Genomic DNA, 27,740 nt, shown 5'->3' with positions numbered 1-27,740 from the left:
AGGGTTATTGTCAACTAAAATTTTTCCTTTATTTCCTAGAAAGCGATTAATCATGTGTTTCGAAAGTAACGACTACATCAATATCACAACGTGTTCTCATGAAAGACTACATCAATATCACAACGTGTTCTCATATACTTGATGGCTGTTAAAATTTTCCAGAGACAGATAAAAAGACAATTAAAGTTATTTGCGATTACTTTTTATGAAGAGTTCTCATTAAATACCAATTTCGGTTACTCTGAAAATGAGTCCAAAAATTAGTGGGTGACAAAAAGGTGAAATAAAGCAAAAAAAAACGAAAAAATTTTAGGCTTATCTCTGGTAGATGAAATTCGCGCCGAGCCAGACTATCCATATTGATTTCATAACCCGCACTGAAGGCAACATTGGAGGAAAACATAAGTAGTTCATTTAATTTTTTTCTGTTAGCGGCAATGTGAAATATCAGCTTAGTAGCCACCCCGAGCTGAAAATTTATGGAGATTAAGTCGGAGCTAAATCACAAGAATCCATTTCAAAGGCACAAACATCAGAGAACAATGAAACTGCATTTGACCTCAAACACTTTTATGACAATTTAAAACGAGGCAACTTTGCTACCATAAATTGAACATTTCCGCCTGGAGTTGAACAAATTGTTGCCCTATTTCTGAACCTCAACTTGATCAATGCTAAAACAACCATGGTAGCTGTTAGATGGAAAAAATGGTATTAGCATTTCAAAGAAAGTTTCCAAATCGAATTTTGTGGTTTCTCTCTCATTGTGGAAATAACTGAAAAAAAAAATAATTTCTGATGTTTTCACACAAGCAAAGAAGATGTTTTCACACAAGTTTTCACACTAACGCACTCTGGAAATACTTCAGTGGGAGGTAAGCATCGGGCCAAATCATTTGATCATTAGCAAGTACGAAAGGAAAGAACGGTTATTACAATTTTTTCACTTCTCAGTAAGACCAAATAATATTTGAGGTCAACTATCAAATAGACCAAAAGTTATTCCAAATTTTCAAAAAAAAAGCAAGAGAAAGTAATTTTCAAAATTTTTTGGAGATTTTTTTGAAAGGTAAAATCAAGCGTCTGGCTGCAAAAAAAAGAGTCTTGGGTACAAGACTCTTGTAAAAAAAGAAGTTGGAGATTTTTTTTGAAAGGTAAAATCAAGCGTCTGGCTGCAAAAAAAGAGTCTTGGGTACAAAGTTTTGATTTTTATTAGCTAGCCTTGGAGTGCAAAAAAACTGTCTATGGAACCTAAAGATATGGAAATTCAATAAGGCGAACAATTGAGTCCAAATGAGGATCTAACACCTCAGTCAAGTTCAAAAGGTGCCGCCGCCAAAAAGTAAAAGCGAGATAAGTTGTTTCATATAAAGAAAAAAAAATAAAAACAACAATTTTCCTAAAATGATCGTGAAGAGCAATTTTGCCATAAAAAGCTTATTGAAAAAGAACAAATTTTTTGAAAAATTTATTTAAGGGTTCTTAATTTTTCTACTCGGCGGTACCTCACGGAAAGGTAGTTTCTAGGAGGTTCAAGTTCTTTTAAGAGATCAACCATATTGGACTAAAAATTAAATATAATCTATTTTAATCAAGACTGAACGTTCGAAGTCGTATTTCATTAAGTCGAAAACTTTTCATTTCCTAAATTGAGCTTTTCTTATGGCTAACTTAGTTTTTCTTGTTTTTTCTTCACAATTTACTTGTTTTGTCTTCACAATTAGTTTTCTACTTTGTAAAAAAGTTTTAAATATCTTAGTTTTTCATGCATTTTCACCAAATAACCTTTCCAGGGACAGATCTAGGATTTTTTCGATAAAGGAAGCGGATTGCCAAAGAAATATCAAAATTTTTGTCATCTCTGTTCAAAAAAAATTGTTTCTTTAATCAAAGAAACATCAGAAATATTGTCATCAAAAATTTTGTCATAACTATTTTGACAAAGTTTATTGCGCCGAAGGCAACGTTTTGAGAAAAAAACATGCCAATAATGCCGTTTTTGGGCACTTTTGGGAGTTTTTGAACCAAAAAGAACTGAGTTTTTTTTGGCACGCGCTGTTTTTCAAAATTAGTATTTATTGGTGTCAAAGGCGCCTTTAGAAAATTTTTAGGTTTGGGCGCCAAAAATGAATGTCATCAAGTAATACGAAAGGGGGACCCTTTACTTGGTGAGGGGTCGAATCCCTGTAGATAGATCCGCCCAGAATCCCCCTAAATCCGCCCCAGTCCCCGTCTTTTTTCCATTTATTCGCCTCCGCCGACATTTCATCACCCCTTCCCTATCTCTTTTACCCAGGGTTAAGGTGCTAGTTGTCGAGCAGGGTGGACAAGGCTTAGTTTGTGTGCATGTGGGGAGAAGTCAGTGGTGAAAGTGTGTCAATTATATGGTAAGGCATAGTCTGAACTTTTTGAACAGTAGTTGGACAGGAGGATGGAGTTAAATATGGAGTGGTATGGAGGAAGAATTCAAAGAAAAAAAATGCGAGTAAGATGTAAAAAATCACTTGAAGAATCTAGTGAAAAAAAAATGTTTTAATGAGATTAAAGTGCTAGTTAGTTGATAATAACATACTTTAATGGACTGTGTTGTTTTGGAAGTAACCAACTCAAGTGACAATATATGTTATTTCATGATCTAAACTTGTAATAATTATGGAGTGTAATGACAATAATTTAAATAACATTTTTTCTTTTAAAAAGTTTTTTCCATGGCGCGGGTTCATTGAGTCATTTCGTCTCGACTTTTTGCTGGATTCCTCATAGTTTTTGGAAAAATAAGGCCTGTATAAAATTCACAAAGAGCTGAAAAATCAAATTGGTTTTCTTGACAAAATTGATTTATTTTAAAAAATTCTTTCTCCCTCCAGAAATTTCTGATTAATTTTTAGCATTCTTATATCAAACAAAGATCTTCTAAGATTTCTGCGCTGCAAACGAAACCTGAAAATTTAACTTAACACTTGTTTATTGAACTTTTTGGAACTATTGGAATGAATGAAAACCAGTCCAAAATTTTGGACAGTTTTGTCCAAATATGTCCTTTAAATTACATTGTAGATATTAAAAACCTGATTTTTTTTATTTTTTTTTGCAAATATTTTACTTAAAATTGATTTTCGATTAATAAAAGCGAGCAGATGACCAAGGATGTCTGCAAACAAACAATTGACTTGGTACTGATTCAATTGAAGTTGTAATCGATATTGAGATAACAACAATCATAGATATTGAAAAGCCAAATTTAGTTTGTCTCAATTTTTAGAAATGGCCGGAATTTTTTCTAAATTGGTCCCAAAACTATTCGTTAGGCATCAAATCCGGTAAATCAGGAAACGTTGGATCAATTTGAATTTTTTACGTCTTTTCTGCAGATTTTTTTTCTCTTGGTCCGGCAGAAAGGAAAGATGCAATATCTTGAGGACAATTAAGCTATTCGGGTACTGTGACATAAATGGCGCTACTTCGGGTCTCAAAAAATCATCCATATACTGGTTGTTTTTCAAAACTTTAATAATGAAGACTAAATTGTTTTAGAAATTTTCAATTTAACCGCACAGACAATAAATCTTGTTTTCTCTAGCAATCTTTATGCATTGCATTCCTTATTCGACCTTTTAGCCTTGTATGTTTTGTCTGACCATCCTTGCTATGAAAGCAGTATCAACTTACATTTGTAAAACTCTTTCCATTGCCTAACCCAGCGTAAAGTTTTGGTGGCAAATCTTTTTGTATTTTTTTGCTTTTATTTGATATTTTATTTATCTTATCTTTCACATCGAAAATCGTATTTTCTTTTTTTCAGGGCGACAGTTTTTCGATTTATGTCCCAAAAGTTCTACATCCGACCATTGAGAAAAACGAGACTAGACGAAAGTCTCGAAGAGATTGTTATTTGTTTGAACTGTGGTTTTTCCGTGACGCCCCTCACGGCTCGACTAGCATTACTGCCGCAGTTAGAACAATTAATTGCTAATTCTCTGTGCTATTTTGTAGGCTTCAAAAAAGATGTATGTTTCTCTAAGATTGTCACAAATTTAACTGCTCCAAAAATTTGGTTCCTTTCGGCAAAATTGTAAAAAACCATTTTAATGTAACTTTTCCAAGATACTACACAAAAATATGCATTTTTTTTACAAAGATTCAACGCATGATCAAAAACTTAATTTCATTTTAAATTTGAAATGTGTTGAAAAAATTAGGCTTGCGTTTTATTTGTCCCCTAGTGTATGTTGCATCGAGAAGCATTGCGACACTAATCAAGACAAAATTTGTCCAGCTATGCACCAATTCTGAGATTTGTAAAATATGTGGAACAAAAACATTAAAAACATTTGCTCGTATGAATGTTCTAATAAAGCACCAAACATATTGCATACTAGCGTTTTTTTTCAATTATAAGACGAAAACATACTGAACACTTGTGTCATCTTTTGAAATGTTTTTGTGGGTATATGAAAGCCAAGGACATTTAGTGTTCCCGAGGGTGGCTTCTTCTCAAAAAATCAGCATATTAGGATTTCCATTTATAAACTATCCATTCCTTAAGAAAATAATACAAAAAATCTAACTATATAAAAGCACTTAAATTTTGAAACTCAACATCGTTCCATAATTTTGAAAATTGGTTCATGAATTGAGGAACAAACTGGAAATGTTGATAAGGTCAGCTAATACGCAAAAGGTGATTGTAGAAAATTAATTTATGTCGCCAAATAATAAAACATTTTTTTAAATTATAAAAAAATTTTGGACGCATCTAGATAAAGTAGTATATGAGCTTATGTGGGTATGCCGCCGTAAATGACTAATAAACTAGCATTTTTGAACTAGTGTAAATGACCTAAAACTGTGCAAATGAACTACAAAAATAAAGAAACGAATAATGATTGTTCCGTTCCGACTGCACATTGGTGCTAAATGCACTTTTACGATAACTTTAGAATGGGTCAGCCGGAATTGGTTGCCTTAAAGTAGTACCAAAAGGAGACCCTTTGTAAGCTTTTGGAAACCGGAATTAAAAGCCAACAGTAGTAGTAGTTAAGACACTTCACCCTCTGGGAGGTAAAAAGTTCGCGGGTTCGAACAGTAGAAAATTTTCAAAAAAAAAGTTTTTCTTCCGTGAACATAAGGACAAAATTAGTTCAGCATTTTCATCCTCAAATTTCATTTTCATCTTCACAGTTCATCAAACACTTCAAACACAGTTTGTGATGCTGAAAAACTTTCATCTTAATAATCATGGACAAAGAACATTTTTATGAACCATATCAAATTGATAGTAGAAAAACTTTATCAACTATTTCTTCAAAATTTCAGGAGAGAAACTAAAACGCAAAAATAAAATGCCCAGCGCCAAAAAATTTTTGATCAAATATCTACGAAATTTAAAAATAGGTTTCTCGAGTTTAGGCTCGAGTCATGTGAGATAAATCACCAACAAAATATAAAATATCACAAGCTGTTAATCTGACCTTCAAAAACCTGTGAAAAAGAAACAGAGTGAAGGGGGAATCTGCTCTACTTTCCTTTTCTCATTCAAAAGTTGGCACAAAACGAAAACTTGACGAAATTACCTATAAATAATTCAATTCAAACTCATTGAGAAAGTATTTTGGTTAAAATAATTTTGAAGAACTTAGTAGTGTCTTACTTTAGCTAGAATCCGGGTTATTAGGTGTTGAGAAGAACTTTTGGAGTTTTAATTTTCAATTGAAGTCTCATTTGAGATTGAAATATTGACTTTGCCTTTTTAAACGCTGTTGTGAAAAATCAATACATTACCACGCAACCCTTTTGGCAACCTTTCTTAATTATATTAAACTCTCAATAAAAACAAAAGTTGTGATATTTTTGCACGTCCTTACAACAGGACTGCTCTCGTCAGGGTTAAATTTTATAAAATGTTGTGCCAGTCCTTTGGGCGAGTGATATACTTTTGTGGCTTCATTCACGCTCTATTGGTGTATTTTGAGCACAGTAATGCCATACTATGATCAGTTAGCTATTCTTATTGTTGCTACCATCGAAGAAAGTGAGGCATAAATCTTTGCCCTGAAGCGAGCAGTCTTGTTTCATTAAAGAATGATTCCTTAGCCACGTTGACTCGTTGCATACGATATGAATTGATAAGGGAACATTTCGGGCAATAATTATCTCATTTAGCTCAATTAGCTCACTTAACTAAGATCGCAAAACTCAATGAAAATTTTTCTGGCGAATAAAAACAATCTCTACTTAGTTAAAATCTTCAAGCATTCAAACATAACGAATATTTTTAACTCACTTTAAAATTTTAAGCTCTTTAGTACATTGATGCATAACAAATTCTTTAGTTTTTTCTGCAAAAGGAAACCTTCTGTTCAACCATAATAATTTATACCAATATGAAAATAGAATCATTACAATCTATCAAAAATCCATATACACAAATTTATCCCATTAAAATTACACTAAGACTGGAAAAATATTCAAACATAAAACGTTCTTTTAGTTTTCTTTGTTCCGCCTTCGAAGTTAGAGACAAAATATCTGTGCGTGTGGTGTTTTTTTTCTCAGGAATTAATTTGTTTTGATGAATTTTCTTACTTCTGAAGCATTTTGATGCCGTGAGTTTGAAAATTTTCAACAATTTTTGCCCACAATTTTTTTCGTAGTTTTTTTGTAATTTTTGCCTACAAATTTTTTTTCGAAAAAACAGCCAATTTGGATTGTATAATTCCTTTGAAGTCTCCCATTTTTTATTAGTCAAATAGACCAAGTTAAGATCATCCACCCAAGCGTTTATTTTAGTTTGAATCTACTTAGCGCTGCATGTAAAATGTTGAATTCTGATTGGCTGAAAGTTCGAACTCAGAACCAAGTTAACACCCTCCCCCCAAATGGTTCGAAAAAAAAGTACAGAAGCGCCGGGAAAACATTCGGCTCTTTTTCTTTTTACCCCACCTCAACGAACAAGAATTTTATGGTGTACCGGGGGTCTTTACAAGGTTAATTATGAAGACCAAATATGTTTTTCATAACTTATTTAGTCCGTATGTCAATTTTTATAACAATTGAACAAAGTGAACATAGTTTTAACTAGTAAAATTTTGCAGGTGGGGGGAGGAAAAATAACCAAACATTCAAAATCAGCGTATAAGTCCTAATCAATAACACTACAGCAGACAACTAATTTATTATCATCATTACAAACCATAATTCTTCTTTTATCAATTGGGGTAAATTTATTTCCGGTACTATTACGACAAATCGCACGGCAAATATTGTTACTTTAATAATCTTTCAAAGTAATATTTAAAAGTTTCTTAAGCCCAATCTATACTATTTTCGAGGAGCGCCCGCGTTGCAGGAAGTTTTGACACGATTTCTCAGAAATTTGCCTGCATGGCCAAAAACTTTGGCAACATTTAGTTTTTGTAAAGCTATAGGTTTTTTAGTAATTTATAAAGTTTTAAATTAATTTTTATTTACCTGGGGTTGACTGGGGCTGTTCACCCCAGCGATTCTTCTTAAAGTGATTTTCATTTTAGTAGCGGACTATAATGTCTTAATCAGTTAGAGCTTCAACCTTATCATGGAGAAAAAAAAACATTTTGTTTTTGGAAATTATGATAGTTTGACTTACTCTAGAGCCCTAGTCTCAATGAAGGATCATTTCACAGTTAACTTCCAACCAAAATTACGCACTGAGTACTGCGCCAGGCTTCTTCTGTTTCCTGGGCTTCTGGGGATTCAAAAATCTTCAAATTACGATTGTGTAATTTTTTTGATTATCTTTTTTTTCAATAAAAAATAGTGAAGTGTTCAATTTGTGCCGGTATAAGCTACTATTAAATGCCATTGCTTCCTCAAGAATGAAAATATATCGAGTCGAATATATGCATCATATTTTTCTTCAACTCAAACGATGCCTCTGCTAAACAAGAATACTTCAACGATTAGGAAGCTGCAAACGTCGATGTCTTGGCGTTTGTCAATAATTCTGCAGAATCTAAGTGTACAACTTTTGTTATCAATTGAACCGTTTTTTTAAAAAAACTAATCTCACTGAAAAAAAATTTTTTTTTGACTTCTAGATAACTTTTAAGCAAAAAAACTCAAGTTAACCTGTCATCTTGACATCGTCCTGTAAAACAGCGAAAACTCATATTGGAAAAGTAATTTCGTTTAATCAGTTCTTTAGTTTGGTTCTTCTGCCAAATTTTTTTTGATATGTTTGAGACTGCAGAAAAATTTTTTGAAGAAGATTTTAAAAAGCACAAAAATTCTTTTGTGTTTGAGATAGCTCAAATTTTTGCACAGTGGATGAATTACCCTCATTTCTTCCTAAAAAAGGCACGGAAGATTTATTACTCTTAGCTTAGGCTCTTTTCAACGTGAAACTCTCAGAAACGAATTGGCTATAGATCGGAAAATTTCCATGTGCTACATCTATTCATAAGTCAAGTTTAACCAATAATGTCGAAAACTACCGACCAAAAAGTTTTCGACAAAAAACTGTTTTGATCTTGGAACGCAAAATTTTAAAAATTCACCTCTCCCGAAGTAACAGGTTTCACCTCTCCCTGAAAAACATAGACTCATGCAAAATAGTTACATTATTACTCAAACACTTTTTATTTTGATGAGCCACATGACAATATTGATTCCAACTTCCCTAGTGCTTATATTAATTTTGATGTGAAAAGAAAACTTTGAACCTGTGCCTCTTTATATCCTGTAGATGAAAGTTTTAAAGTGTAGTTTTGACTTATCATAAAAAAACTTATCATATCAGTTAAGGACTACTTGAATGCAAGGATACAGAGTGTAAAAATGAATTGACCTCGCTCCGTGCCACTTATTGTGACTTTTGGTTTGACGGTTTAAGTAGCTGTTCGGAAGAACCGGCTGCAAACGCCTTTTTTTCACAAATCGAAAACTAAATTTTAGCACTTTAATTTCAGTCATCAAGATTTTACCTTTGAAACCATATCACTTGAAACAAATGGTTTTTTCAAATTTTGGTGTAACAAGTGCAAAGAACATTACTGTTGCAAATTCGATCAGAGTCATTATCTTATTAAAAAAAACATCCCAGAAGGCATCAAGCAGTTCAGCCAAAAATTTTAACATTCGTCGTATTAATCAATTTTTTTTATAATGTTCTGCGGGATTGTGTCCTTCAATTTACTGTTTGCAAGAACTAGAGTTTTCAGCGAAGAACTACGAATTGATATGACAGTAAATATGATAACTACTTGTAACCTTTAAAGTTCCTTTCATTTTTTTGTTGAAGTAACTGATTTTTTGTTTCTCTGCAAAGCAAATTTGAAGAACTTAAAACTGAAAACCATCTCAGTTGATATTGAACGTTAAAAAAGAAAGTCAGATGTGCCAATATGTTTTTGCACGGCACTCGGAACCGAAATTGAATTGCTTTGCGTAACAACAATTGAAATCATGATACACCTCCTAAAATCTTCAAGATTACTCTGGACGACTTCATTCTCGAAAACTTGCGAACATTTGACTTCAATAAATTCTGTTTTTCTTTGTGCCCTTGAAACTTTTGTGCCCTTGTTAAGGTGTTGAATTGATATCTTTGTGAAAAGTTGAAGCACTAAAATTATAAAGTAATTCAGTTAGAGTTTCATGAAATTCTTCAATTGGAATGGAGCGTTTTTGTAGTTTTGTCTTGTTTTTCTTAGGAGAGATCAGATAATTATTTTGATTGAACTAAAACAGGTCAAGACGTTTTTTGTAAGCTTTTTCAAATCTCACAGAGTGTAAAATATTAGATGGGCGCTTGAGTTCATTAAAAGAGAAGCGTTTGACTAATCTCCAACAAACTATTATGCATTTATTTTGTTTTAATCAGATAGTTTCAGTTTATCAAAGATTTTTTGTTTTGGTTAACGAGGTTAGAGTTTCGATTCGTAAGTGCATAGAAAAACAATTCGTGTAACAGCAACCTGTTACCTCTACAAAAAACGGTAACCTTGTTAAAAAATTGAAAAGAATATTGTACATCAAGGAAAAAATTTTGAAATTTCTTTAACTGTGTCCCGCCACTCGATAAGTTCAGTTACCAAGTGATGAAATTCAATTATAGCAAAGCATGAAAAAAACTCCGAGAACAGCATGTGTATGTTAAACCACTGCTTATGCGCTATTAGCACGATTTTAATTATCGCGCGTTTATGATCCAAATTGTCAAATTGGCGACCGGGGACCAGTTTTTTCAGCCGACCAATCTTTTGACAAAAAAAACAAATCATAATGACTAGCAGGCTTAAGTGACAAGTTAGCTGAGTGAGTATTTCAGTCATATATTTGAGGGGCTGTCAACTCCTCTCTCATTTCTTTCAATCAATTTTAAGCTGTTTCTCAGCTTTATTGATTTAGTTTTTTCAAAAATTTTGTTTTAAGAAAATCGAGTTCAAAACATTTTCAGAAATAGTTTTTTAAAGTTAAATTATAAAAAAAAGAGTGTACGCGATATTACAAATGTACTGAAATTGACTCTTGCTTAAAGTTTTGCGATTCATACAACAATAAAAAAAAATTTCGTTCCAGCGATAGTAATTTAGAGCATCACAAAGAAAAAGGTTTATGCAAAAACAAAACTGATCTAGTCGCAACATTGATAAATGCATACAAAAACATACTGCAAAAATTTTCGAACAAATTTCTTGATGGTTCCGACCAGGTAGATTTTTTTGCATCCTGGATACCAAAAAACAAGGTCAAAGTTTGGCCTCAAAAGAAACCCGAAAATTAGTAATTGCCCCCCAAAAATTTCTCCGAAGGGATAAATGAACCTCCATGAACCTTGAATTGTGGTAAAAGAAATTCCTGTTACATCAAGAAAACAAAATTTTGACTTTTGCGCCATTGTTGATCTCCAATTTTTAGCATTATCAAAAATCTCACTGGCTGATGGAACATTTAAAACGACGACAGCACAGTTTAAGTAATATTTGGATAATCAAGCGTGAAAAAATTTAGTTGATCCAGCCCTATGGACAAAAGAAGCAAAAAATATAAGTTCGTTTATGCAGAAGAGCATAATTTATATTATGAAACTGTCGACTTAATAATATAACTGGCTGTTCGAACTTTGTTGGTTTCTTTATTCTCGATTCATTTTGAGAGAAGTTCAGGAAATTGGTTGTATTACTTTGCATTCAGTTGATTCAAATATTTAAAAATTATCCAAATAATTTTAAACTGTCCTTTGTACCGAACGAAGAAATCACTGTAATTTTTGCAAAAACTTAAAGACAAATTCAAGAAATCGTAAGCAAAAAGTGAACGTTTGGAACATTTTTTGATTATTTTTGGAGTTTTAGGGTTGTGGTGACCATGTTTGACGCCAAAGTCAAGAGAAATATCCGCCTCTGATGACATAAAAATTTCATAACCTGGACCAGAATCTTTTGAGACTGAAAGTAACCAAAGGTTTGGCGGTCTCGCATTCAGCATGCATTGGAAACAGCCTGAAAAGTTTTAATTCTGTCTCACACAAATAATATAACAAAAGTAACGAACTTCTAAATTTTGGCAAAAATATTCAAAGATGATTATTTCTAAAAGTTGAACTTTTAAAATACCAGACATTGATCTAGGCATACAAAAACAAGTCATATAAAAGGAAGAGGAGTTTTAAGCGTTTTTGAAAAAAGTTATGAAGAGACAAGTAAAAAAAGTTCCAATATTAGTATATCCAGGACTACGTTATACACACAAAAAATTAAATTTTGTATGCAGAATTATTTTTTCAAAAAAAGTTTGTTTGAGTTCGAAAATCAATTTGCGGTTGAAAAAGAAACACAAAAAAAATTTTCAAAAATACTTTGAAAAATGTACGTTGTCACCATCAAAAAAATGCTAGTCATACATTTTCTATATATGGAAACTGTATGATTAGCATTTTTTTGACTAAAAGTTTTTCTTTTTTATTTAGTACGATACACCGAATTTTATGCCCAAACAAGACAAAAACTTTTCGAAAATTCGACGGCACCATTTTAGCAAAATGTATGAATTTTGTATGACTAGTATTTTTTCATAGACTTAGCTTATGGAATTGTACGATTAGCTTTTTTTGTCTATGGAGGTCAACCCGGGTAAGTAAAAAAGAGATCTAATGCAAAACGCTATCGTATCATTTCAATTCTGAGAAACATCGTCATATTTTTCCTCATACTTTAAGGTGAGAGATTGCGGCAAAGAACTAAGAAAATATTGAATATATTAAAGTATTTTTACTTATTGCTAATCGCAAATTTCACAAAAAATCATAGAAAAATTTATTTTCCGTTTTTTTGCAAAGTTCATTGGTAGGCTATATGTTTTTCAATTGTTTTACAATCTAACAGACTTTTCTTTGTGATGTCAATAAACTAAATATTTTTATGTGCAAATTTTTTTGGGTGAAATTAAATGACAGGAATTGTACCTGCAGAAAAAAGCGAATTTTAAACATGAAGCAAGGATTGCGCAATGGTTAAAGTAGGCGACACAAAGAATGAGGCGGTCTTTGAGAGAGATTGCCAAAAACATAAATAAATTTAATTTCATTAACTTTCAGAACTCTCAGCGATAAAACTTTTAAATAATTTCAGTGATAAAAAATTCAGCAGGCCAAAAACTAATTTTTCCATAAAAATTATTTTAAACAGAAGCTTTACTACACAAAAAAAGCTCAATATTTAGAACAAATGATACCTCTTTTGCCATATTGTTTGGTAAAAGTTTGTCGAATTAATTTTATCTATGAAGCACAATGTGTAAGCGCATACCTTTTAATCGCTGCTATTGAGTTATCTTTCCAAATTTCTAAGCAATAATGGAATTATTGTGAATAAACCGGTCAAAGCATAAAGCAGCAGAGTTTATCAGTAAGCATAAATTTACTTCAGATCCTCATATTTTGCAAGACTTTTGTTACTATTAACCTAAGTTTTTAAGAACAATTACTAATTTTTGGCTGTTTATAGACCACCAAAGGAATGTTTGATTTGGTCGTTTGTTCAGTTAAGGCTTCGTTCAATCATTCAGGCGTTTGTGTTAAAGTGTCATTTGTTCAATTTTCACTTTTTGATTGACAGTTTTGACCTATTGTTTGTTGTAACATATAAAAAGTATTAATACCCTGAGCCCAATATTACAGACGTGTCACGCTTGTTGTGACTTTTCTGTGAAATCATGGTAATTTGAAAAAAAGCGTCATTTCGGAAAAATTTATGAGCGCAAAAGTTCTTCTTTTGGTTCACACTAGTTTCTTATTTCTTTGCGTGATTCATGTTGTAATTTTTGATTGATATTGACTGAGCAGTAGTTCGATTTTGATGTTTTTCCGTTTCCCAGAAATTTTTCCGAATCAATTAGGACGTGCTTGTTGATATGTAGATTCGTGGGGGGTAAGATGAAAAAATCTACAAAATTTTTTTTTTAAAATTAGAGAATTTTTTTTTCCAGAAAACAATCAAAATTTTCAACATATTCAATTTCAAGAAATCCAATTATCAAAACTTTCAGTGGTTTGACTTGATACTAGTATTCCATTAAACCAACAGATATAACAATTCCAGGACGCGTAGTTACCTAGTACAATTGCTCAGAGCGGTATACAACACATGTAAAACTACAAATTTGACCTTTTTGGTAATTTTTTGCCCTATTATATCAATAATCTGGGCTTTTCTCAAAATCTCACTTCTCATTCTGGGCATTTCTCAAATCTAAGTTTTTACTTTTACCAATTGACTCGACAATTAATTTTAGTCATGGTTGCGTTTTTGCGCAGTATTTTTGGTTTTAGTCGTCGCTATTTCTGTAGACTCACATATATTAGCAGTCTACGGTTAATTTGCCAAAGCTGGATGTTCTAATGATCTACCTAAAGTGTCCCCCCATTTTGTGTTTCGCAAAATTCAAGAGTTCTTACTCGGCTGGAAATTGTAGCTCATGAAATAAACGTCTTAGACGCACAAAACTGGACTCCCAAAGTTTTGCTATTAAATTTCTTCTTCCAAAAAAAGAAGCATAAGAAAGCTGATTGATCTAACTTTTTCTACAGAAACTTTTCAAAATTCTTTTCAAATTTTTTTAAAAAAGTTATCGTACAAGGAGAAGAAACGCATTCAGCTGTCGCAGTGAAAAAAGAGAATCTCACCATGGCCCAAGCTAAACTATCCACCAGATGATGTAGCCAAATCTGTGCTCGCTAACTAGTTGGCAACTTTCAACAAATTCTTTCAACAAGTTCGCAAATTTCACAAAAAATCATAGAAAAATTTATTTTCCGTTTTTTGCAAAGTTCATTGGCAGGCTATATGTTTTTCAATTGTTTTACAATCTAACAGACTTTTCTTTGTGATGTCAATAAACTAAATATTTTTGTGTGCAAATTTTTTGGGTGAAGTTAAATGACAGGAGTTGTACCTGCACAAGAAAGGCAAATTTTTAAACATGAAGCAAGGATGGCGCAATGGTTAAAGTAGGCGACACAAAGAATGAGGCGGTCTTTGGAGAGAGATTGCCAAAAACAAAAATAAATTTAATTTCACTAAATTTCAGAACTCTCAGCGATAAAATTTTTAACTTTATTTCAGTGATAAAAAGTTCAGCAAGCCAAAAATTAATTTTTCCATAAAAATCAGTTTAAACAGAAGCTTTAATACACAAAAAAAAGCTCAATATTTAGAACAAATGATACCTCTTTTGCCATATTGTTTGGTAAAAGTTTGCCGAATTAAATTTATCTATGAAGCACAATGTGTAAGCGCATACCTTTTAATCGCTGCTATTGAGTTATCTTTCCAAATTTCTAAGCAATAATGGAATTATTGTGAATAAACCGGTCAAAGCATAAAGCAGCAGAGTTTATCAGTAAGCATAAATTTACTTCAGATCCTCATATTTTGCAAGACTTTTGTTACTATTAACTTAACTTTTTAAGAACAATTACTAATGTTTGGCTGTTTATAGACCACCAAAGGAATGTTTAATTTGGTCGTTTGCTCAGTTAAGGCTTCGTTCAATCATTCAGGCGTTTGTGTTAAAGTGTCATTTGTTCAGTTTTCACTTTTTGATTAACAGTTTTTCACCTATTGTTGCTTTTAACAAAAAAAAGTATTAATACCCTGAGCGTAATAATACAGACGTGGCACGCTTGTTGTGACTTTTCTATGAAATCATGGTAATTTTAAAAAAAGCGTCATTTCGGAAAAATTTATGAGCGCAAAAGTTTTTCTTTTGGTTCACACTAGTTTCTTATTTCTTTGCGTGATTCATGTTATAATTTTTGATATTGACTGAGCAGTAGTTCGATTTTGATGTTTTTTCGTTTCTCAGAAACTTTTCCGAATCAATAAGGACGTGCTTGTTGATATGTAGATTCGTGGGGTAAGATGAAAAAATCTACATAAAAAATTTTTAAAAATTAGAGAAATTTTTTTTCCAGAAAACTCAAAATTTTTAACAAATTCAATTTCAGGAAATCCAATTATCAAAACTTTCAGTGGTTTGACTTGATACTCTTATTCCATTAAACCAATAGATATAACAATTCCAGGACGCGTAGTTACGTAGTACAATTGCTCAGAGCGGTATACAACACATGTAAAACTACAAATTTGACCTTTTTGGTAATTTTTTGCCCTATTATATCAATAATCTGCGCATTTCTCAAAATCTCATTTCTCATTCTGGGAATTTCTCAAATCTAAGTTTTTACTTTTACCAATTGACTCGACAATTAATTTTAGTCATGGTTGCGTTTTTCGCAGTATTTTTGGTTTTAGTCGTCGCTATTCCTGTAGACTCACATATATTAGCAGTCTAAGGTTAATTTGCCAAAGCTGGATGTTCTAATGATCTACCTAAAGTGTCCCCCCCATTTTGTGTTTCGCAAAATTCAAGAGTTCTTACTCGGCTGGAAATTGTAGCTCATGAAATAAACGTCTTAGACGCACAAAACTGGACTCCCAAAGTTTTGCTATTAAATTTCTTCTTCCAAAAAAAGAAGCATAAGAAAGCTGATTGATCTACATTTTTCTACAGAAACTTTTCAAAATTCTTTTCAAATTTTTTAAAAAAAGTTATCGTACAAGGAGAAGAAACGCATTCAGCTGTCGCAGTGAAAAAAGAGAATCTCACCATGGCCCAAGCTAAACTATCCACCACATGATGTAGCCAAATCTGTGCTCGCTAACTAGTTGGCAACTTTCAACAAATTCTTTCAACAAGTTCGCAAATTTCACAAAAAATCATAGAAAAATTCATTTTCCGTTTTTTTGCAAAGTTCATTGGCAGGCTATATGTTTTTCAATTGTTTTACAATCTAACAGACTTTTCTTTGTGATGTCAATAAACTAAATATTTTTGTGTGCACATTTTTTTGGGTGAAATTAAATGACAGGAGTTGTACCTGCAGAAGAAAGGCAAATTTTTAAACATGAAGCAAGGATGGCGCAATGGTTAAAGTAGGCGACACAAAGAATGAGGCGGTCTTTGGAGAGAGATTGCCAAAAACAAAAATAAATTTAATTTCACTAACTTTCAGAACTCTCAGCGATAAAGTTTTTAACTTTATTTCAGTGATAAAAAATTCAGCAGGCCAAAAACTAATTTTTCCATAAAAATCAGTTTAAACAGAAGCTTTAATACACAAAAAAAGCTCAATATTTAGAACAAATGATACCTCTTTTGCCATATTGTTTGGTAAAAGTTTGCCGAATTAAATTTATCTATGAAGCACAATGTGTAAGCGCATACCTTTTAATCGCTGCTATTGATTTAATTTTCCAAATTTCCAAGCAATAATGGAATTATTGTGAATAAACCGGTCAAAGCATAAAGCAGCAGAGTTTATCAGTAAGCATAAATTTACTTCAGATCCTCATATTTTGCAAGACTTTTGTTACCATTATTTTAACTTTTTAAGAACAATTACTAATTTTTGGCTGTTTATAGACCACCAAAGGAATGTTTAATTTGGTCGTTTGTTCAGTTAAGGCTTCGTTCAATCATTCAGGCGTTTGTGTTAAAGTGTCATTTGTTCAGTTTTTCCTTTTTGATTGATAGTTTTTGACCTATTGTTTGTTGTAACAAATAAAAAGTATTAATACCCTGAGCCCAATAATACAGACGTGGCACGCGTGTTGTGACTTTTCTGTGAAATCATGGTAATTTGAAAAAAAGCGTCATTTCGGAAAAATTTATGAGCGCAAAAGTTTTTTTTTTGGTTCACACTAGTTTCTTATTTCTTTGCGTGATTCCATTATAATTTTTGATATTGACTGAGCAGTAGTTCGATTTTGATGTTTTTCCGTTTCTCAGAAACTTTTCCGATTCAATAAGGACGTGCTTGTTGATATGTAGATTCGTGGGGTAAGATGAAAAAATCTACATAAAAATTTTTTAAAAATTAGAGAAACTTTTTTTCCAGAAAACTCAAAATTTTTAACATATTCAATTTCAGGAAATCCAATTATCAAAACTTTCAGTGGTTTGACTTGATACTAGTATTCCGTTAAACTAACAGATATAACAATTACAGGACGCGTAGTTACGTAGTACAATTGCTCAGAGCGGTATACAACACATGTAAAACTACAAATTTGACCTTTTTGGTAATTTTTTGCCTATTATATCAATAATCTGGGCATTTCTCAAAATCTCATTTCTCATTCTGGGCATTTCTCAAATCTAAGTTTTTACTTTTACCAAATGACTCGACAATTAATATTAGTCATGGTTGCGTTTTTGCGCAGTATTTTTGGTTTTAGTCGTCGCTATTCCTGTAGACTCACATATATTAGCAGTCTAAGGTTAATTTGCCAAAGCTGGATGTTCTAATGATCTACCTACAGTGTCCCCCCATTAGGTGTTTCGCAAAATCAAGAGTTCTTACTCGGCTGGAAATTGTAGCTCATGAAATAAACGTCTTAGACGCACAAACTGGACTACCAAAAATTTGCTATTAAATTTTATCTTCCAAAAAAAGAAGCATAAGAAAGCTGATTGATCTAAATTTTTCTACAGAAACTTTTCAAAATTCTTTTCAATTTTTTTTAAAAAAAGTTATCGTACAAGGAGAAGAAACGCATTCAGCTGTCGCAGTGAAAAAAGAGAATCTCACCATGGCCCATACTAAACTATCCACCACATGATGTAGCCAAATCTGTGCTCGCTAACTAGTTGGCAACTTTCAACAAATTCTTTCAACAAGTTCGCAAATTTCACAAAAAATCATAGAAAAATTTATTTTCCGTTTTTTTGCAAAGTTCATTGGCAGGCTATATGTTTTTCAATTGTTTTACAATCTAACAGACTTTTCTTTGTGATGTCAATAAACTAAATATTTTTGTGTGCAATTTTTTTTGGGTGAAATTAAATGACAGGAGTTGTACCTGCAGAAGAAAGGCAAATTTTTAAACATGAAGCAAGGATGGCGCAATGGTTAAAGTAGGCGACACAAAGAATGAGGCGGTCTTTGGAGAGAGATTGCCAAAAACAAAAATAAATTTAATTTCACTAACTTTCAGAACTCTCAGCGATAAAGTTTTTAACTTTATTTCAGTGATAAAAAATTCAGCAGGCCAAAAACTAATTTTTCCATAAAAATCAGTTTAAACAGAAGCTTTAATACACAAAAAAAGCTCAATATTTAGAACAAATGATACTTCTTTTGCCATATTGTTTGGTAAAAGTTTGCCGAATTAAATTTATCTATGAAGCACAATGTGTAAGCGCATACCTTTTAATCGCTGCTATTGAGTTATCTTTCCAAATTTCTAAGCAATAATGGAATTATTGTGAATAAACCGGTCAAAGCATAAAGCAGCAGAGTTTATCAGTAAGCATAAATTTACTTCAGATCCTCATATTTTGCAAGACTTTTGTTACTATTAACTTAACTTTTTAAGAACAATTACTAATTTTTGGCTGTTTATAGACCACCAAAGGAATGTTTAATTTGGTCGTTTGTTCAGTTAAGGCTTCGTTCAATCATTCAGGCGTTTGTGTTAAAGTGTCATTTGTTCAGTTTTCACTTTTTGATTAACAGTTTTTGACCTATTGTTGCTTGTAACAAAAAAAAGTATTATTACCCTGAGCGTAATAATACAGACGTGGCACGCTTGTTGTGACTTTTCTGTGAAATCATGGTAATTTGAAAAAAAACGTCATTTCGGAAAAATTTATGAGCGCAAAAGTTTTTCTTTTGGTTCACACTAGTTTCTTATTTCTTTGCGTGATTCATGTTATAATTTTTGATATTGACTGAGCAGTAGTTCGATTTTGATGTTTTTTCCGTTTCTCAGAAACTTTTCCGAATCAATAAGGACGCGCTTGTTGATATGTAGATTCGTGGGGTAAGATGAAAAAATCTACATAAAAAATATTTAAAAATTAGAGAAATTTTTTTTTCCAGAAAACTCAAAATTTTTAACATAATCAATTTCAGGAAATCCAATTATCAAAATTTTCAGTGGTTTGACTTGATACTAGTATTCCATTAAACCAACAGATATAACAAATACAGGACGCGTAGTGTGCCATTCTGCCAGACTGGCACAGCACAACCTTCCGGCGACGTAAAAAAGAACGACTAAAGGCCTTATTGACGAAAAAGCATTGCGAAGGAGGGTAGGAATATTCTAGAATTTTTATTTTTAAAATTTCGATTGGAAGAAGAATATTTCTCAGAAATACGAAAAACGGCCATTTTGACTGAAAAAGTGACGAAAATCAGAACAACGACAGATATAGTGAAAAACAGTCGTACCAGAGACGGAAAATACGAAGCCTCTTATCGTGGCAACAACGCACGATAAGACATTTGTCAACAGATATTGGTGGAGAAGGAGGCTTCAGTGGGGGAAGAAATATACCACGGAGCCCGGGACGCAAATCAGAGGAGATAAGAGCGTTATCGCCGGAATATCACGGGAGCGGAGGCTTGGTCCCCCAGAGACTGCTCTATGTGAAGGGACTGTATAAACTAACTTTATAACTACTGGAATGTCATAGATCTCTTAATTAACACCGTTATTGTTTGATATTTCAGAATATGAGTAGCTAGAAAGAGGAAAGGGTCAATCCATCTCCAATGGATTTAATATAGAACTGTCACACAAAAACATGTTAAAATAGGTTGTTCGAGCCGTGTTTTTAATGACAATCACGTAGTCTGAGGATCCGAGACTCAGCTATGTGGTTGTGTTCGCATGTAAACGAAAGCTGATCAAAAGTCGTTTGACTGATGGCCTAAAAATGGTAACTTTTTACTTTGCCCTAGACAGACCAGAAAATCAACTGGCAAGGTCGAGACGATGAAAAGCCAGTAGGATTAAGGTAACTGACGCCTGCCAGTCGTTAATAGGTACTTTTCCTACGCTCCGTCGCTGTGTAGTATTTGGGCGAATGTTACATAGACGTTTTTATGGCGCTCATGGGTGGGCCTGTCAAAGGCATAAGACCATCATGATCAGCAAGCGTTTCAGCGACGAACCCTCCGCTCCGGGCGTATGCCCGAGTTAGAGGCCTTAATGACCGTTATTGTACTAGGGGGAAGGTGCGTACCCTCCGTCCAGTACAATTTAGCTTTTTAACTCAGTTAACACCGAAAATTCCGGGGGCCGGAGGGTTAGGTGGGAAGTCATGAACCCGCTTGTCCCGAGGTCCCGGGACCAAAAACAATTAAAGAGAAAGCGTAAAACCAAACAAAAATAGTTTATAACCAAGAAAAAGCCAAAAATAAATTTATTTGAAAACAAAAAAGTACAAAAAACATTAAAAAATCCAAAAAAGACCAAAAACAGTAAAAAACATAAAGTGACAGTTTATATGTTATTTCCGGACGAGATGTGATCTGACCTTCCTATTTGTTGTTGTTTCAGATTGATTTATATCGTTTCTGATAGAAAGATTGTGTGTTTTGGTGAAGGGTTGGATACCCTCCCTCGAGTGTAATTTGAGTGTTTAAGCACGTTAATGGTGATTTTGCCGGTGGCCGGAGGGTAGAGTGGCAAGCTGACCGACGTGTTCCACACTCAACAGGGACATAGGGACAACATCCACAGCGACTGTTGGGTATCGTTGAAGCATTTTTAGTATCGTTCGGGTACTATTTCATTAAAACTTAAGTGGTGGGGGGCACGATTGGCGCGGTCCGATTGTACCCTCCATCGATTACAAATTTCCGAGTTAAGGGTCTTAATTCGGGTATTTTGGTGCAAAGGAGGGTATAGTACTATTCATTAACGACTACTAATAGGTTATTATCCTTATTACTTATTACTTATCTCCTCGATTAGACCCAAAAAACACCCAATTTTGTCGAAAATCATCGATTTTCGATCGAACTGTAGACCCCAAGTTTTTGGATATCCGAGCTTTTCCGAACAACAAAAAGCTTTTGTATAGGGAGTAGCTACGTAGTTCTTTCCCCCTAACTAAAGAAACCGCGTGAGAAAAGACTCAGTAGAAGTTGGAAAAAACCAAAATTTTTCGGTCAAAATTTCGATAATTTTCTGAAATTTGTCAATCTGTTTTGGGGATCGAGTTTTTGAGTTTTTAGAGTTAGAGCAATAAAATTTTTTGCGTTAGGAGCGTGCTAGTATAACGTGCTCGGTTACTAGAGAAATTCTTGAGTAACCCTCCGATCAGCTCCGTAGATAGAGCTAACGACTTAAGGATCGGAAAAGGAAGGAATCGGAGGGTCCAAATTTGATAGTTATTGGCCAAATGTTTGTCTCCAAACCAATTTTGATCCGGTTTTTTGCACTATTCCAGTGCCGTACAGGGCTACTACGCTCGTTTCAATTATTTTTAGGCACTTTCGATAGGAATTGCGGAAAAAGTTTCTCAGAACCTATACAGGTGGTGAAAAAACACGTTTTTGGCAATTTCTCAAAGACTAGTCATCCGATCGGGATAATTTTGGTACCATAAGTAGAAATTTTGGACCACTTATCCGGACCGCAACCGTTTTTGGGTTGATAATCTCGGAAAAGAAAATTTTTTTAGAATTTGTTGGTTCGGAGGGTCCAAATTACAGGTAACCCTGCGAGCGGCAGAAAATTTTATCAAAACATCTTTTTATTCAACTGGGAGGGTTGACCGTGTCAGCCAACCTAGTTTTAAGTCAGGTAGACCGCTTTTGGAGACTTTATTGCGGTGACATAACCTTTTTTCTTGATTCTTGAGGAACCCTCCGAGGTAACCCTCTGGAGTCAGCTAAGGCCCTTAGCAACCCTCCTTAGTGGAAGATTTCCACGAGGTTATCCAAAGAAGTTAAGACAGCCCCCCTGATAGAGAATTTAGCTTGTTTTGACGCTTCCTGAAGTCGATTGAAGGACCTTCTGAGTGAAGCTCAGAAATTTGAAAATTTTGGAGGTACCCTCCGAAGTAGCCCTCCGGAGCATATTAAGCATCTTATTGACCCTCCTTAGTAAATTTAGGGGGACCCTCCGAAGTGACTTGGGTGATTAAGGTACCCTCCGAAGTAGGCTAAGTGTCTTAACAACCCTCCGAAGTAACCCTCCGGAGTGTCTTAAACCTTCTAAACAACCCAAAGTTAGAAACTTGAGGAAATCTTCTGTGGCAATTTGGGAAAAGGAAAATATCCATTTAATTTAAATAATATTAGGATATTAGGCGCGCTTAGGATATTAGGATCATAAGAGTCCATCTTGACCCGGAAATTTGTGATCAACTTTGGATTATAGATCGGGTGTATCAGAATTACCCGAACAAAATTTTTTTTATTGTGATTTTGGTTGTGTGGTTGCCCTGAGCTACTTAATAGGAAAGTTCGGGCAATCCGGGAACGAATAAAGGAATACCTCGGTGAGTGTATTAGGCAAATACACACTCACTTGAGAAGAAAAGTTGTTCCCTACTCTCGTGCACTTGGAGCAGTCCGGGTGTGGGAGAGCTTTTTCATAGACTTTGAATATTTTCGATCAGAGGTTGCCTTGAGCTACTTAATAGGACAGTTCGGGCAATCGCAGGGCACCTAAAAGAAGACCTCGGTGGGTGTATTAGGCAAATACACACCCACTTGAGAAGACTGTGTCCTGGGCTTTGTTCTTTCGGATCGTTCCGATTGAGGGAAGTCTTTTTCTTTAAGACTAAGTTTTATTGATCTGTTTCTGAGTCATCACTGCTTTTTATCAAAGATTGTGTAATTTTAACAAAGCAGTGACTTGATAAATTGTGTGGCGATAGATTGATACTGACAAAAGGTCGCTGTCACCAATAGGATATTCTTATCTGATTATCTATTGTGTTTGGTGTGTTGATTATATCTTGTGAAAATTTTGTGATACTGTTATAATATACGACAGGGTTGAGCTAGCATTATATCAATACTGAGCAGGCCCTGTGTGTGTGTAACTCTAACGGAGTCACTAGTATTGTCATTGAGAAATCTAAGAGACACTCTTGATACTTACGAGATCTAATAGGCAGCGTTAAGTAATTTAACTTGAATTTGTTTGCGGTACGTGTGCGTCGCCATTAAATCATACGAAAATTGTTTTTGTAACAAGGCATGCAGCGCCGGGACTCGTTAGGATCGACTACTAAGATCCCCAGGCTGAGTAAGGGCAGCACGCGAAAATTTAAAACTAGACGTAGCCAGTCCTCGTTTAGCAGCGCCTCCGACGTGTTTGCCGAAAACGAATCGACTAAAGGTCAACCTGATCTTTCAGTGAGCGAAATGAGATTGAGGAGCGAGAAAAACCTCGATGGCGATCAAAGGCGGAGCGCCGAAACCGGAACCGCGAGCGAAACGCTTGTGGACCCCTTTGACGAGGAAGAACAGACGCTCATTCGACCCGACTTTGAGCCGAGCGAGGATCTCGAGCGGGAGGAAGTCGAGAGGACGGAGGAGACCTCGGAGCGTTCCGAGGTCGAGCCGCGAGAGGAAATTTTATTCAAGGGAATGTCCAAATCGGAGACCAAGAGTCGCAGGTGGAGGGGAGAATACTCACATTCGGCTAGTACCCACTCATCTATGGCCAAGCAGAGCAGCAACGCAATGATGTCGAGTATAAGCCCGAGTGAAGAACAACCGGGTTCGAAGGCCAAGAAGAGTTGGAAGTCATTGTATGACGAGCGCATGGCGTCACTACCAACTGTAGGTTTAACTTCCAGTTATGACTACCCGGAAACATCCCATCCGGATGTGAATTTCACACCGTGCCCAAGGAACGATAAGAACGGGAAGGCGTTATCAGCCTCGCCGACCAGGCCCATGTCAGATGGGATAACGATGGGAGCGTCATCAACCTTCGACAGATTAATGACGTCCATGAGCAAGCAAAAAGGCGGTGCGTCGTCAAGCACCAGGCTGCAGCCGCAGTTGACCTCATCTACTCTGGGACTAACCCCGTCATTTGGGGCCACTGGCGACATAAGTGACATGTTCGCTGGCGTAATGAATGGTCTGGATGAACTGAGACGGGACATGACTAAAAAATAGATCAAGTTGATGAGAGAGCTCACAAGGGTCAAGAGAATCTGAGAGATGAACTAACGCACGTGAAGTCGCAGGCGAGGGTTGATCAAGCCCAGTTGATTCGCAACACCGATCAATGCCTGGCGGAGAGCCTGGCACAGGCAAACAAGGAGTCATACGAAAGAGAGGCTAGGATGACCAGAGAGATCGAACGATTGTTGAACGATCATGATAGTACCTACGCCCACACGATGACCAGCCTGGAGAAGAGGTTAGATGCAAAGTCTGACTTAATGATGCGGAAGCTTGACGCGATCCTGAATGGGAGTAGTTGGCAGGAGCATTCCAACCAAAGGGAGCGCTCACACCATGCGAATGATGGAGATGGTACGGGCAGCAATGCCAGAGCCCAGCAAGGCTCGAGAACGAACTACGAATCAAGAAACCAGGAGCGGCCGAGGGCAGCCCCGCAGAGGCCTGGCTGGACGAATCCAGTCCCGCCGGAGGCAGATGCCACCCCGGAGACAAGGTTGCCAACCGTGCCACAAGTCAGTTCAGTACCAGATCTGACTACAGTCTCACAGGACACAACGAGGTATGCCTCGATGTTTGAGCCTCTGAACAGATCTCTCGAAACATTCATCACCAGGCTCTCGAAGTCAACCGAGAGAGGAGAGAGGTCAAGAAGGACACTGAAAAAGCCGAAGTCATATAAAGACGAGTCAGACGGCTGCATTGATACTTGGATAGAGGTGATGAAGTTACACTTTGAGGAAGAGAATCTCTCCAAGAAACAAGAGTGCAGCGCGCTGACGAGCAACCTGGAGGGTACTGCATTAAGTTGCGTAATGGCGAAAAGAGCCAATGAGAGAGACAGCTCTCGCAAGATATTCGATATCCTGCTGAATCGTTTCGGCTCTGGAGTACAAGGGCACCAGGCTATGGTGAAGTTCGAGAAGAGGCGTCAAAGGGATGAAGAATCAATAGATAAATTCTTGGACGACCTTGAATTGCTCAGGAGGAGAAGCAACCCGGATGAGAGAATATCCGAGCGAAACTTGGCGATTGCTTCGAAGTTCATGGATGGAGTAAGGAGTGAGGAGAGTTGAAGACGATGTTGCCCACTCACTTCACCCTGTCGCTTGACCAGGTACCCACGCCTGACGACTTGCGTATGAAGTCACGCGAGTATTTACTCATAAAACCGAGGGCGCAAAATCGTTACAGCAATTATGGCAACTATAGCGGGACAAACACTGGTGTGAATTCCAGTTGGTAGAAACCTCGCGATGACATGGACAAGAGGAGGTCGTGTGCGAATTGTGGTTCGATGGACCATCACGTTTCTGCGAGTTCTGCATACAAACAGAACATGAAGGCCATAGGCTACTTTCTCGAGGACGCCGACGCGACCGACGAGGATCATGAAGAGCACGTCAGAGGGCTCATCATGAAATATGGTCCGAGGTGTTTCTTCTGTAATTTGGAGGGACACTTCAAGTCGGATTGTACTCAATTTCGGGACGCAGTAGCGGACGCGAAACATCCCCGCCACGAAGAGGCGCTTTCGGGTGTCAAGGCCAGTCGAGCACGTCTGATGAACGAGGCTGAATCTCGGAGAAAGGAGACGACACCGAGCACCTTCACGACCAAAAAGGTTAGGACATGGCCTGACGAGGTGGTAGCCTCGAACCTCGAAGCAGAGTCGTCTAGCCCACTCAAGGTGGATTACGGCCTGGCGGCAAGGAAAGCGCTGCAGAATGTCAAACAGGACCTAGCCACGAAAGAAGTGGAGCAATGGGTAAGGTCGGAGCTGGAGAGCACAGATCTTCGGGAAAGTCTTAATGTCCTGGGTAAAACGACAAAAGCAGAAGACAAAGAGGAACCCAAGAAACAGTGACTAAAACTGAACGTTATATCTGGTAAGACTTTCGGCATGACGAAGGCGGGGACCAAAATAATGTCCATCATCTCAGTCGCAGGGCACCAGGTGGTCAAGAACTTGAGTGAACCATCCGAGATTAGACTAGTCCACCTGGACATCTATGCCGACTACCTGAAGGAGAAGGATCCCAAACTGGACTCCAGGGCAGTGCGAGCGCTGCTCACAATGGGAGGTCCGAGACTGATGAAAGTGGACGGACATTATATCGATGTACATGGCCCTTACCCGATCCTGATGAATGTGGATGGCATCAATATCTACACGAAAGCTCACATAACTGATGCGAACGATCAGATTGGCCGGATATACATTGGTCAAGAGGAGCTGAAGGTTAGACGAATCGGACACAACGCGATGCTCGAACAAGATGCGGTGCATATTGGTTGTGAGGCCGATCTGGCCGCACACGTTCTGGACGTGCAAGGCAGACAACTTTCAGTAAAGGGACTGCTAGACACGGGAGCAGTGGTTAGTGTCATGCCAGTCAAAACTTGGACCGACATGGGTTTCGAAAGGTCGGATCTCATACCGACAAACATCAGGTTGGCAGCTGTCAATCAGGGAACGATCTATGTCACTGGACGAACCCCGATCATTTCACTGCAGCTCGGAGGAAGACATCTTTGGATGAGCTTCCTAGTAGTGGAGAATTTGGACGAATCCGATCAGTTCATCTTAGGAAGGGATTTCGTTCGCAACTTTGACGTCACGATCGATCTCAATGACGGGTTGATTAGGATCAAGGGTCCTGAGAGAAAGTATGAAAAAAGACCCCTTACTAAGATCTTAATTAATCAGGCCAAGGTGCCGATTTTTCTGGATCGAAAAGTTAGATTAAAACCAAACCAAGCCGTAGTAGCGACGTTTAGGATGAGGAACTTGAATGAACTCAGCAATGACAGACAGGTGTGTCTGGTACCAAATCCAAACAGTAAAAGCTCGGCTATTTTTGGAAGAAGCTTCTCACTCACTCAGAGCGGACTGTGTGTGAGTGTGTTATTGAACACAGAAGCAACAACAGTGACAATACAGAGGGGAAAGAAACTTGGCTACGCTTTGCCTCTGAACACAGACTTTCAGAGTGTGGAGAATTTGAAAAAGTTTGATGTAACTAAATGTCCATTGCATGCGAACCAAGAATGTATAATGAAAAGAGTGAATGAATTGAAATCTTCTAGGAAATTGTTTTCAATGAAGTCGGAAACAGATGATGGGCTGTCTAGTTGTTCCAACTTTCCTGAGAGGCCGACGGAAGCAGAGTTAGCAGCGAATAAACCTGTCCTACCTGAGATAGAACATCTGAAGGGTAAAATATCAGACAAGGAACTAGATTCGCTC

Source organism: Symsagittifera roscoffensis, chromosome 3, assembly GCF_963678635.1.
Source record: "Symsagittifera roscoffensis chromosome 3, txSymRosc1.1, whole genome shotgun sequence".
In the NCBI taxonomy this organism is placed as follows: domain Eukaryota; kingdom Metazoa; phylum Xenacoelomorpha; order Acoela; family Convolutidae; genus Symsagittifera; species Symsagittifera roscoffensis.
Note: the sequence above shows the minus strand (reverse complement) of the source record.